Genomic DNA, 9,350 nt, shown 5'->3' with positions numbered 1-9,350 from the left:
TAACCAAGTACAATGAGAGCAAAACGAGCAAGTCTATGATTGGTCCATCGATTAATGACAACAAATGCTTCACATCTTCAATGATAGGTCCCATTTGGGAGACATTATGCAGCACCAAAATAATCTGGAGCGAATTACTTTCAAGGATAATGTTGTGTTTCCTGATTATATCCATCTGACTAGCTGATTTGAATTATTCATTTTTCCTCCTATCCATCATTAATTTATGGGATGTTTCAAATTGTTAACATGTAAGGTTTAGGTTCGAGTAGCGATTGAAGTAGCGAAAGAATTAAAAAGGTCAACATCCATTTATGAACAACTGCTGATTTATTTATTTATGTATTAATACTATTATGTAATTTATGAGGTTTATCCCAAGTAAATGGTGGTTTTAAACTGACCCAGTATCGTTATAGCTTTCCTAGTTATTGTATGTAATTTTCTTGAGCTAATTTTAAAAAGTATGCTTTGCAAGTGGGAATTTTGCTCATATGACTCTAGGTTGCATTCTCGTTATTTTGATATCATTATACTGTTGATTTTGGATCAATGTATTGTCGATATCATATCATTACACAAACGATATTGTTTCCATTTACTATCAACTCGGTAATGTATCAATATTATGTCGAAGATGTATCAGTATAATGTCAATAATGTATCAATATTACGTGGATATTGTATCAATACATCTTTTATAATAAATATGCACTCATAATTGGGTTTGGAATTTGGGAACATAGTTGTAAAAATGACAGTGGTAGTGATGGGTTTGGAAAGGAATGAATTTGTTTGTTACAAACAAGGCAAACATAATGTTGATGCTAATCCCAAACCCAATTGAAAAGGTAAGAGGGAGACAGTAGAAGTGATTAAAAGGCGAAAGTTGTGCTATTGAAGCCAATCGATTGTGATAAATTTGATGTAACCATTTTTAATGAGGGACACAACCACCCTATGACAAGCGTCGTACACTTATTTAGATCCCATTGTCGGATTTCCAAGGCAAAAAACTTGATGATTGAACAATGTGCACAAGCAAATATTTCCATAAGTAAACAAGTGGGCTTATTGGAGGTGCAAAGTGGAAGAATTGGTTGATGAAACTTGGCTTGAGGACATTTATTGTGGGTAAATTAGGTTCTCTTGTTTTGTAAGCACATTTTTTTCTGCCGAAATGTCAAGCAGTCAACGTGGAAATAGCAGTCATTCCGTTTTCAAGCAGTATGTGCATCAGAAGCACTCTTTGATTGAACTCATCATATGTTTTAATCGATCCCTTGGACGACAATGTCATAAAGAGGTGGTTATTGACCATAACCATGAAAACTTAAGCCCTCATATGTAGCTTCACACTCTAATGGAAATTCAAATGCTTAAATTGTACACTAGTTTATGTTTGAAATGTTTCAACTAGAGAATTGAATAGTGCTACATGTTTCTTGAGGAAGAATTCAGCGGATGGCAATGAAGAAGTGTATGGAGTACTTAAGAGGCTTGTAATGGTGACAAAGGTGAAGAGGTTGGTGTACGATATGGTCTTGGATTATGCTAAATGCAGCTGCTAAGAGATGAACTTTTGAGGAGTTTCTTGTTAGCACATATTGGGCTATTTGAGAATGAAACAAATAATGTTGTTGCCTTAACAATACATACTGAAATTGTGGCTTCAAACTACCAAGTTTGGTATTGTTTTGGGCAGCTTAGGCAAAGAAGTCGCCGAAGGTGTCGACACAACTAAGTTTAAAAAAAAACTTCAAATTTGATTGACCATGTAGTGATGTCAGATGAAGGTACTCAACTTTTGTCCCACACTTTGAATGGCTTGCATATGAAGCTAAACTCACTAGTTGGTGTTAGTAATTGTGGGAGAAAAATAAAACAAAGTGAAAATGCAGGTACTAGTTTTCAAAATGAGGTGTTGAAATATCTATTGGAAGTAAAAAAGAAAAGGGGCATCGAAAACAAGTCGAAAAGACAATCGAAGCCAAAATTGGAGATGCACCAGTGGAAGCAAAGTTGTCTATTACCAAACAAAAGGTAAGTAACGAGTGGCTTTGTCGCTTATGTTTTCCCTCAAAATATTAGTGTTAGTAATTATAAACACGAAAATCCTATGACAAATGACAAGAGGACACATGTACAATATATTATTTGTATTAATGTAATTGTAGGGTTACAACTTTTACAGTTTGATCCTCTGATTCGATCTCCGAAATGTAAGGTGTGTATTGTTGTTGATCCAAGGGTTATGATGACTTGATCTTCGATGAACAGATGCCGCAATGTTTTGGCTCTTAGCATTGGAAAAACTGGCACGTGTAGGGGTGCTTGGTGGTTCTTCACAAGTTTGATGAAGAACGTGGAGGGTTTTCCGAGTCTTCTTGAGTGTTTGAGTGTTTGGGGGTTTGAGTGCTTCAGAGCTTCAGAGTTTTAAAGCTTCAACGTTTGGCGTGAATGATTTTCTCTAGATCTTTTCTTTGTCTTAGAGTCTTGTATTTATAGACTCTCCAAGCCTTGATTATGGATGGATTTGGTCTTGATTGTGGCCTTGATTAATTGATGAAAGAACCAGGATTCAATTCGTGGGCTGGTTTGTGATCTTCGACTTTGTTGGGGATGAATTGAGTTTGAATTGTTTGTAGTTGTCCAGGTCTTGTCTTACCGATGGCAAAGAACCAACATAGACCCAACCCTCTCCCCCCCAGGAAGCACTCGTGTAGGTCTTGTTACTGAGACAACTGACCATACTCAGCTTCTGCAAAATTTGCAACTTGCTCAAAATAGTAATAGTGATGTGGCGACTGGAAATTCAGCAGTGCTGGACGCTTTTTATGAATATATGCTCAATGATCCAATTAAGCATGACTTGAAAAGGCATTTGTTGTCACTCATATTTTTTATTATCAGTGTAATATGTCCAAATGGATGAACTTTTGTTTTGCAGTGGCTAAACTTGTATGTTTTAAAATGTGTCTTTTGTTACGTAACTGATTAATTGTGTGATACAATATTGTACAAGTTATGAAAGTTAATGACTTATTGTGAATTGTTATGAAAGTTTATGAAAAGTAAAGACAAACACAAAATGAATGTGTAAATATGATACTGACTTTACAAACAAGCATATTAAATACCTTTGGATTTAAAAATGAGTCTGTAGGAATACAATACAAGCATTTTTACTTGCTTGGTTTGTACAATGGCTCATTCACCTTATTGTTTAACTCGACCAATGTGGACTTTTGTTCCACACACTGTTGATGCCAGACACTTACGGCAATTGAGTTGGCACCAAATTTGTTCTTCGTTTTGGCAATTTAATCGATCAGATTTCGGAATCATAATGTTTCCCACCTATTACATTTAAACTTCATATGGTGGTAAGAGTATGATTTATGAATTTTATAAATTGAGTTTTGAAGATGTGGCTTCCCATGTAAGTGTTCTGTCCCATTTAGCCTGAGTGTTGGTCTTATAGGCATATCAGGTAAGTGAATAAATGCCACACTAACAAAAATTTGTTGGAAGTGACTGACAAATGACGTTCTAGCATGGATTTATGATTGTTTGTGAAATTTGTTCCCTCCCTGCTGCATTGTCCCTCAATTAGTTTACAACCAGATGGTTCCTATTTTGCCTTCCAATTCAATCATAATTTTCTATAACAACATTAAGAATACATCCAATGACCATCTTTGAACCAAAATTAAAAGGAGACATAGGAAAAGGCAGTTTTATGATGAATGCCATATCAAATACATCCAATTTGGTGAAGCTTTACCAAATTTCATGACCTATTCTATTGTTACATCATGAATGCCTTTATCATTAGGCAACATAAGTTGAGCGTAGAACTTAAAAGAATTAACCCCTTTGTGTACAACCAATTCTTCTTCAATTCCACTTCCTCTATGGTGTAGCTGCACACAATTGATTTACCTATTGGTTCAATTTCATTCAAGTATTTCACGTGTTGCACCCTGGAAAGATTTCTAGTTGCCTCTGTTTTTAGATCTTGGTTGGCATATGCAACTGTTGTCAAATGACAACGAATGCGTTCGATTTCTTAAACAACTGCACGTGTCTATTCTTCCAAAATAAAATAGACTGGTATAACATTGTATACATGAAAACAGACGTTTTGAATGATGTCTTGCATCACTTATGTCAGAGTATACTCGATTGTGGGTAGACTTAAATTATTTAGCAGGAGATGTATTCAAGGTGATTAGATGATGAGATTTGGCAATGGGCTCTTTCGCAATTTGTAAGCTGGTGCCTCTCAGGCTCTTCTGAAGTCTTCAACTCTTCGAAAGTTCAGTGTCCTGGCAGTATAGGCCTACTGCAATTTATCAATAGTATAGTTGATTTTCAAGAAGAATTTTGAAATTGATTTTTGTAGAATTGCTTGAATTTTGAAACTGATCTTGCAGAATTGCTGGAATTTTGAAACTAATCTTGAAAAAATTTGTTGGAACCAAAATTGTGCACATTTGCGGACGAAGGCGTAATTCAGTTGGAATTTCCCATGAACTCTGGCAATGGGAGAATAAGATTGATTGGGAGTGTGATTGAATCCATATCGGACTACCTTCATATCTTTAGGAAGAAGGATTGAATAATTGATGTAGTTCTAGAAAACTAGTGGTGTGGTTGTTACAACATCATGATGCTTCCCCATGTCTACTTGTAGGCGAACAGGCGTGTAAGAGAGAATATGTAACGATTATTGGTAGAGAGTCTTGGATCAAAAGAAATGTAGAGAGATAGTACCAGGCTAGGGTATTTTATAGATCTTGAGAATCCTTGTTTGGAGCGTAAGTCCCAAATAAATCGAAGTGCTGATATGCCCCACCTCATAGTCTTATTTTCCCACCCAATTTTTAATGAAAACTTTAATATAGTCTTGTTAAAAATTAATCCTCTTATATATTCTTTGTAGTAAAAGAAAAAAAGCAATAGAAAAAAAATTAAAAACTTAAAAATGAGAAACGAATTAAGTTGTCCAACAACCTCCCCATTTTTTCTCTTCATCTTTCGCCCCTTTTAAACTTTTTGTCCGCCTCCATCTTCTATTTCTTCCATCCACCCCACACACACCAAACTCTCTCTCTTCTTTTCTCGCTACTTTTAAACTTGTAATTTTGAATTGGAATTTGGGAATAAATATAAATATGAATCTTAAAATCCAGATCTCGTAAGACGAGAAAGAAATAGATAGAGAGGAATGGAGAAAGGAGAAGAAAATGAAACGAAGGTAATAACTTTCTCAGCGACAAAGAGAAAAGAAGTTGCTGCTGTCATATGTGGTGCTTGGTTGTGGTTACTTTCGGCTGGATTGCGCAGGGATGTTTGTGGTTGTTATATTTTTCTGAAACCTCCAAGATTCAAATAATGCTTTATATTTATTATATTTAGAACTTAAAACAATTAGGGATATTTTAGGAATATAAGTGGGTGGGAAAAGTATTCGATTTTTTGAACTTTTTATAGTGGGTGAAAATATAAAGTGTGTGGGGAGCCAGACTATGGGGCAGCATAATATCATTCTTAAATTGAGAGACTATCTAGGCGGGAATATGGGATAAGATATCCAATCTTCCTAAGATTATGATTACTTGCCTAATCCCTAAGTTATCCTAACTTGACTTGAATTAAATGTTCCTCACTTGGGAGATAAGTAAAATAGATATCAGACTTAAAGGCTATGTCTGACCGTTTGACTAAAGCTAAGTCTGATCATTTGACTAAAGCTAAGTTTGATCGTCTGAGAGTTATAATCTATGGGTATTCTGGTCATTCTTGCCACTCAAGGTGCCACATGCCAAGGCTTAGAAATCATGGTCCTATAGAATTGCTAGAATTTTGAAACTGATCTGGTAGAAGTACATGAATTTTGAAATCAATCTTGCAGATGTCCAAAAAAATTTGAAAATTAGTTTTTATGAATCTATAATCAGTTTAAATTTTTTATAGATGGTGTCAGTAACGAGCATATTGTAGGCATACTGGAATTTAAATTTTTTGTTTGCTTGTTTTTGGGTTAGGTTTGTTGAGGTTTGAGTTTTTGTCTCCCCTTGAAATGGTTCAAAACTAGTAGAGTTCTATGAAATGATTTTTGTGTTTTTATCCCTATAGGTAAAGCTCATTTTATATAAATTAACTTAAATCCTGTTTAGAGTGAATCCTACATCAGGAAAATGAGGAACCGTACATGTGCTTGAGATTGTGCAACTCCCATACTACCAATTGGTTTTATGGTGAAACCTTAACTTTCTTCATGGTACCAGAGCATGTTGTCTCATGTGTGGAGTCCAACGGGCAACACTTGTTCCACGTCCCTTGATTTGTGTTGTTCATGTGTTTTTCGCAACATGTGAGGGGGTATGTTAAGGGTGAATCCCACATCAAGAAAAGAGGGACCTTGCATGTGCTTATAAATTAGGCTACTCTCCATATTGCCAATTGGTTTTATAAGAAACCTCAACTTTCTCCAAATCCCTTAAACCATGTCTAATGGCATCAAAGTAGTTTAGTCTGTAATACATGACATTCTAGGATAAATGGAGCATTGAATTCTTTATTATTGGAGTGATGGGGTCCTACTTGTATTGCTACATAAGCAATTTGACACCTTTTTGACAAAATTGACAGAATTCAGATAAAGTGAAAGGAAAAGTGAATTCCAAGTGGTTAATTGGTGAAATTTGAGTTTTAGACGAAAAACAAGATTGAAGTCGAGTATAGGGGACATTACAAAAATAAGCTTATTTTTATACAACGATATTATATCCTCAAGGGAGGGATATTCTAGGTGATTTATTAGGTTAGGCCACACAAAGTGTTGGAAAGGTGCCCTAAAACCAATCATATGATGATACTTTATGGACATTTCACATGTTAAACTAATCTAGTTTAATATCAAGGGCAAAGATTATTGTTTAAGCCGTCTCATATAAATGTTAATTATACGCTTAAATGATAAGTCCAAGGAATATGTGATTGGGAGAATGCGATCTAAAGAAGTTAGATTCATGAGACCATTCTTTCGTATACATATCATAAACGTTCCTGATCATAGGAATGCCAATTAGGCATTGACAGTCCGTTAAAATCAGTATGTGCTATGTCTTCTCTTAGTGAGAATGACTGGTCTCGAGTCATTGGTGTGACTGACACCAAGACAAGTACGTAGGTGCTCAATAAGGAATGATTTCACTGAACACGATCAACGAAGAGTTCTCATACTCATGTCACATGAGAACTCAAGGTTGGGATAATGCAAAGTAGTCCTTTGACCTGAGGCATCATAGTTGTCTTGTGGTTAGGTCCTTGATCTTTGATTATGTCAAAGTCACTCCATTCACGGGTGTCCACGGCATAGTTGGGGTTAAGCCACTTAGCCATGGAGGCAAGTGAATGCGCAACAAGGGATCTCTAACCTTCAAACCGTTTGGGGGAGAATACTCTATGATATGATTAAGAATCTCTGGCCAGAGTATGAATGAGATTTAGGAAGTCGTTCCAAATCACATTCAAGGTAATCATATAAGCACACGAATCACATTGGATAGTAGACATGAATAAACTATCAAACCAAACAATGTGGTCAAGAGTATTGTATTAGAGAAAGACCGTATTGCATTTGTAATCCTAAACTGAATAGGTTCTCCACCTCTTCTGATTAGCTTGGGTAACCATGATATGCTGCTAAGTGTCACTCATGGTTTGTGGAAGCCCTAAACGTGTATAATCACTAAAGGGAGAATTGAAAGTAAATTTCAATTCACAATCGATTTGAAATGGTTTTAATCGCCCACTGCCTCGCTAAAAGGAACCTAATGGATCGTACACCGTGTAAGGTGGAGATTGAAGAAACAATGGAGATGAGTAAGAATAATTAAATGATTTAATTATTTATGGCAAGGATTAATTAATATGTTAATTAATCAAACGAATAAGTTCATTAAAGATCTCGGGATAGTTTTGGACCTTAAGGCCCAATGGGCTTCGAACGTCAAGCCCATTGAATTAAGTTGTATGACAACTTAATGAATAATGATTCACAAAGGCCCAATTAGCCCAATAATACCCTAAGGCAGGCCATTTAGAGATGTAGTGAGTTTTGGACTTATTTACAAGTTTGCCACTCCAATGAATTAAGGTATAAATATGACTTTATAGCCAAAATTCATTTAGGGTTTTTCTTTTGGGGAAATGATGAGAACATAAGCTCTCCTTTCTCTCTAAAGTGGCCGGCCTCCTTGGAGGGTTTAGCTAGCAATCCTACTACTCCAAGGTCACTCATTTCTTCTCCAATCTAACCTTGGTGAAGAGACTTAGAGGTTCTCAATTTTGGGAACTTGGAGAACCATTTCATCCATCCAAATCCATAGATCTAAGATGCAAGGAATGAAGGCCCTCTCTTTGGGTGATTAGCCTTTGCTTATGCAAAGAGGAATCTATAAAGGTATAATTTCTCAACTAACAAATGTTGTTTTAAGTTGAGTCAAGGTTCACCAATCTACCAGGCTTTTAATTTCATGGGTAATGTTTTGTTTTTAAGTGCATACAAGCATGATTCCGCCTTTAATTTGTTAATTGCATGCTATAGATGTTGCTTAAATGAACATGTTTTTCACAAAATTTCCTTCAAGTGGTATCAGAGCCTAGGTCTAGTAGTTGGTGAATCCTTTTGGGTTTTGTAGTTCATAGTTTTTGATTTAAAAGTTGTAATATGTTACAAGCTTTATGCTTGTTTCTTTGAATGTAAATTTTGTTAGAAAATTTGCCATCTCAAATGTTGTAAATGTAGTTCATATGAGCATGAATATTGGAGCTAAAATTTGGTGCCATGTTTTTGGGAAAATTCGGCCAAATCCAAAGGGTGGATTTTTGGGTTCATCTTTGACTTGTTAAAAGTGTTTTCAAGTGACTTTTGGAACCCCTATGTACCCTAGTTTGGTTATATGTTATTTCCCTTAAGTTTGAATGGTTTTGGGATGTTTTTGGGTGAAAAATGTTCATGGAAATTTTTGAGTTTTTCATGAGTGTTCTTCATTGTTCTTGACATTTTTGCCAAGAACAAAAAGTTTGGTGTTTTGATTCAAAGTTTTGATTTATTTCATAAAGTTTATGTTTTATGTCTTTCATATGTTTAAATGTTTTAGATATTTATTTAGAAAGGTGTAAGAAATATTGGTGGGTGTGTAAGGATTAATTCCCTTTCACACACACCACTTGCATGACATTTATGTCATGCACCACTTGCATGACATTTATGTCATGCACCACTTGCATGACTTTATGTCTAAAACTACAAATCAACACACACATTACTCCCT

This window comes from Malus sylvestris, chromosome 12 (assembly GCF_916048215.2).
Source record: "Malus sylvestris chromosome 12, drMalSylv7.2, whole genome shotgun sequence".
In the NCBI taxonomy this organism is placed as follows: Eukaryota; Viridiplantae; Streptophyta; class Magnoliopsida; order Rosales; family Rosaceae; genus Malus; species Malus sylvestris.
Note: the sequence above shows the minus strand (reverse complement) of the source record.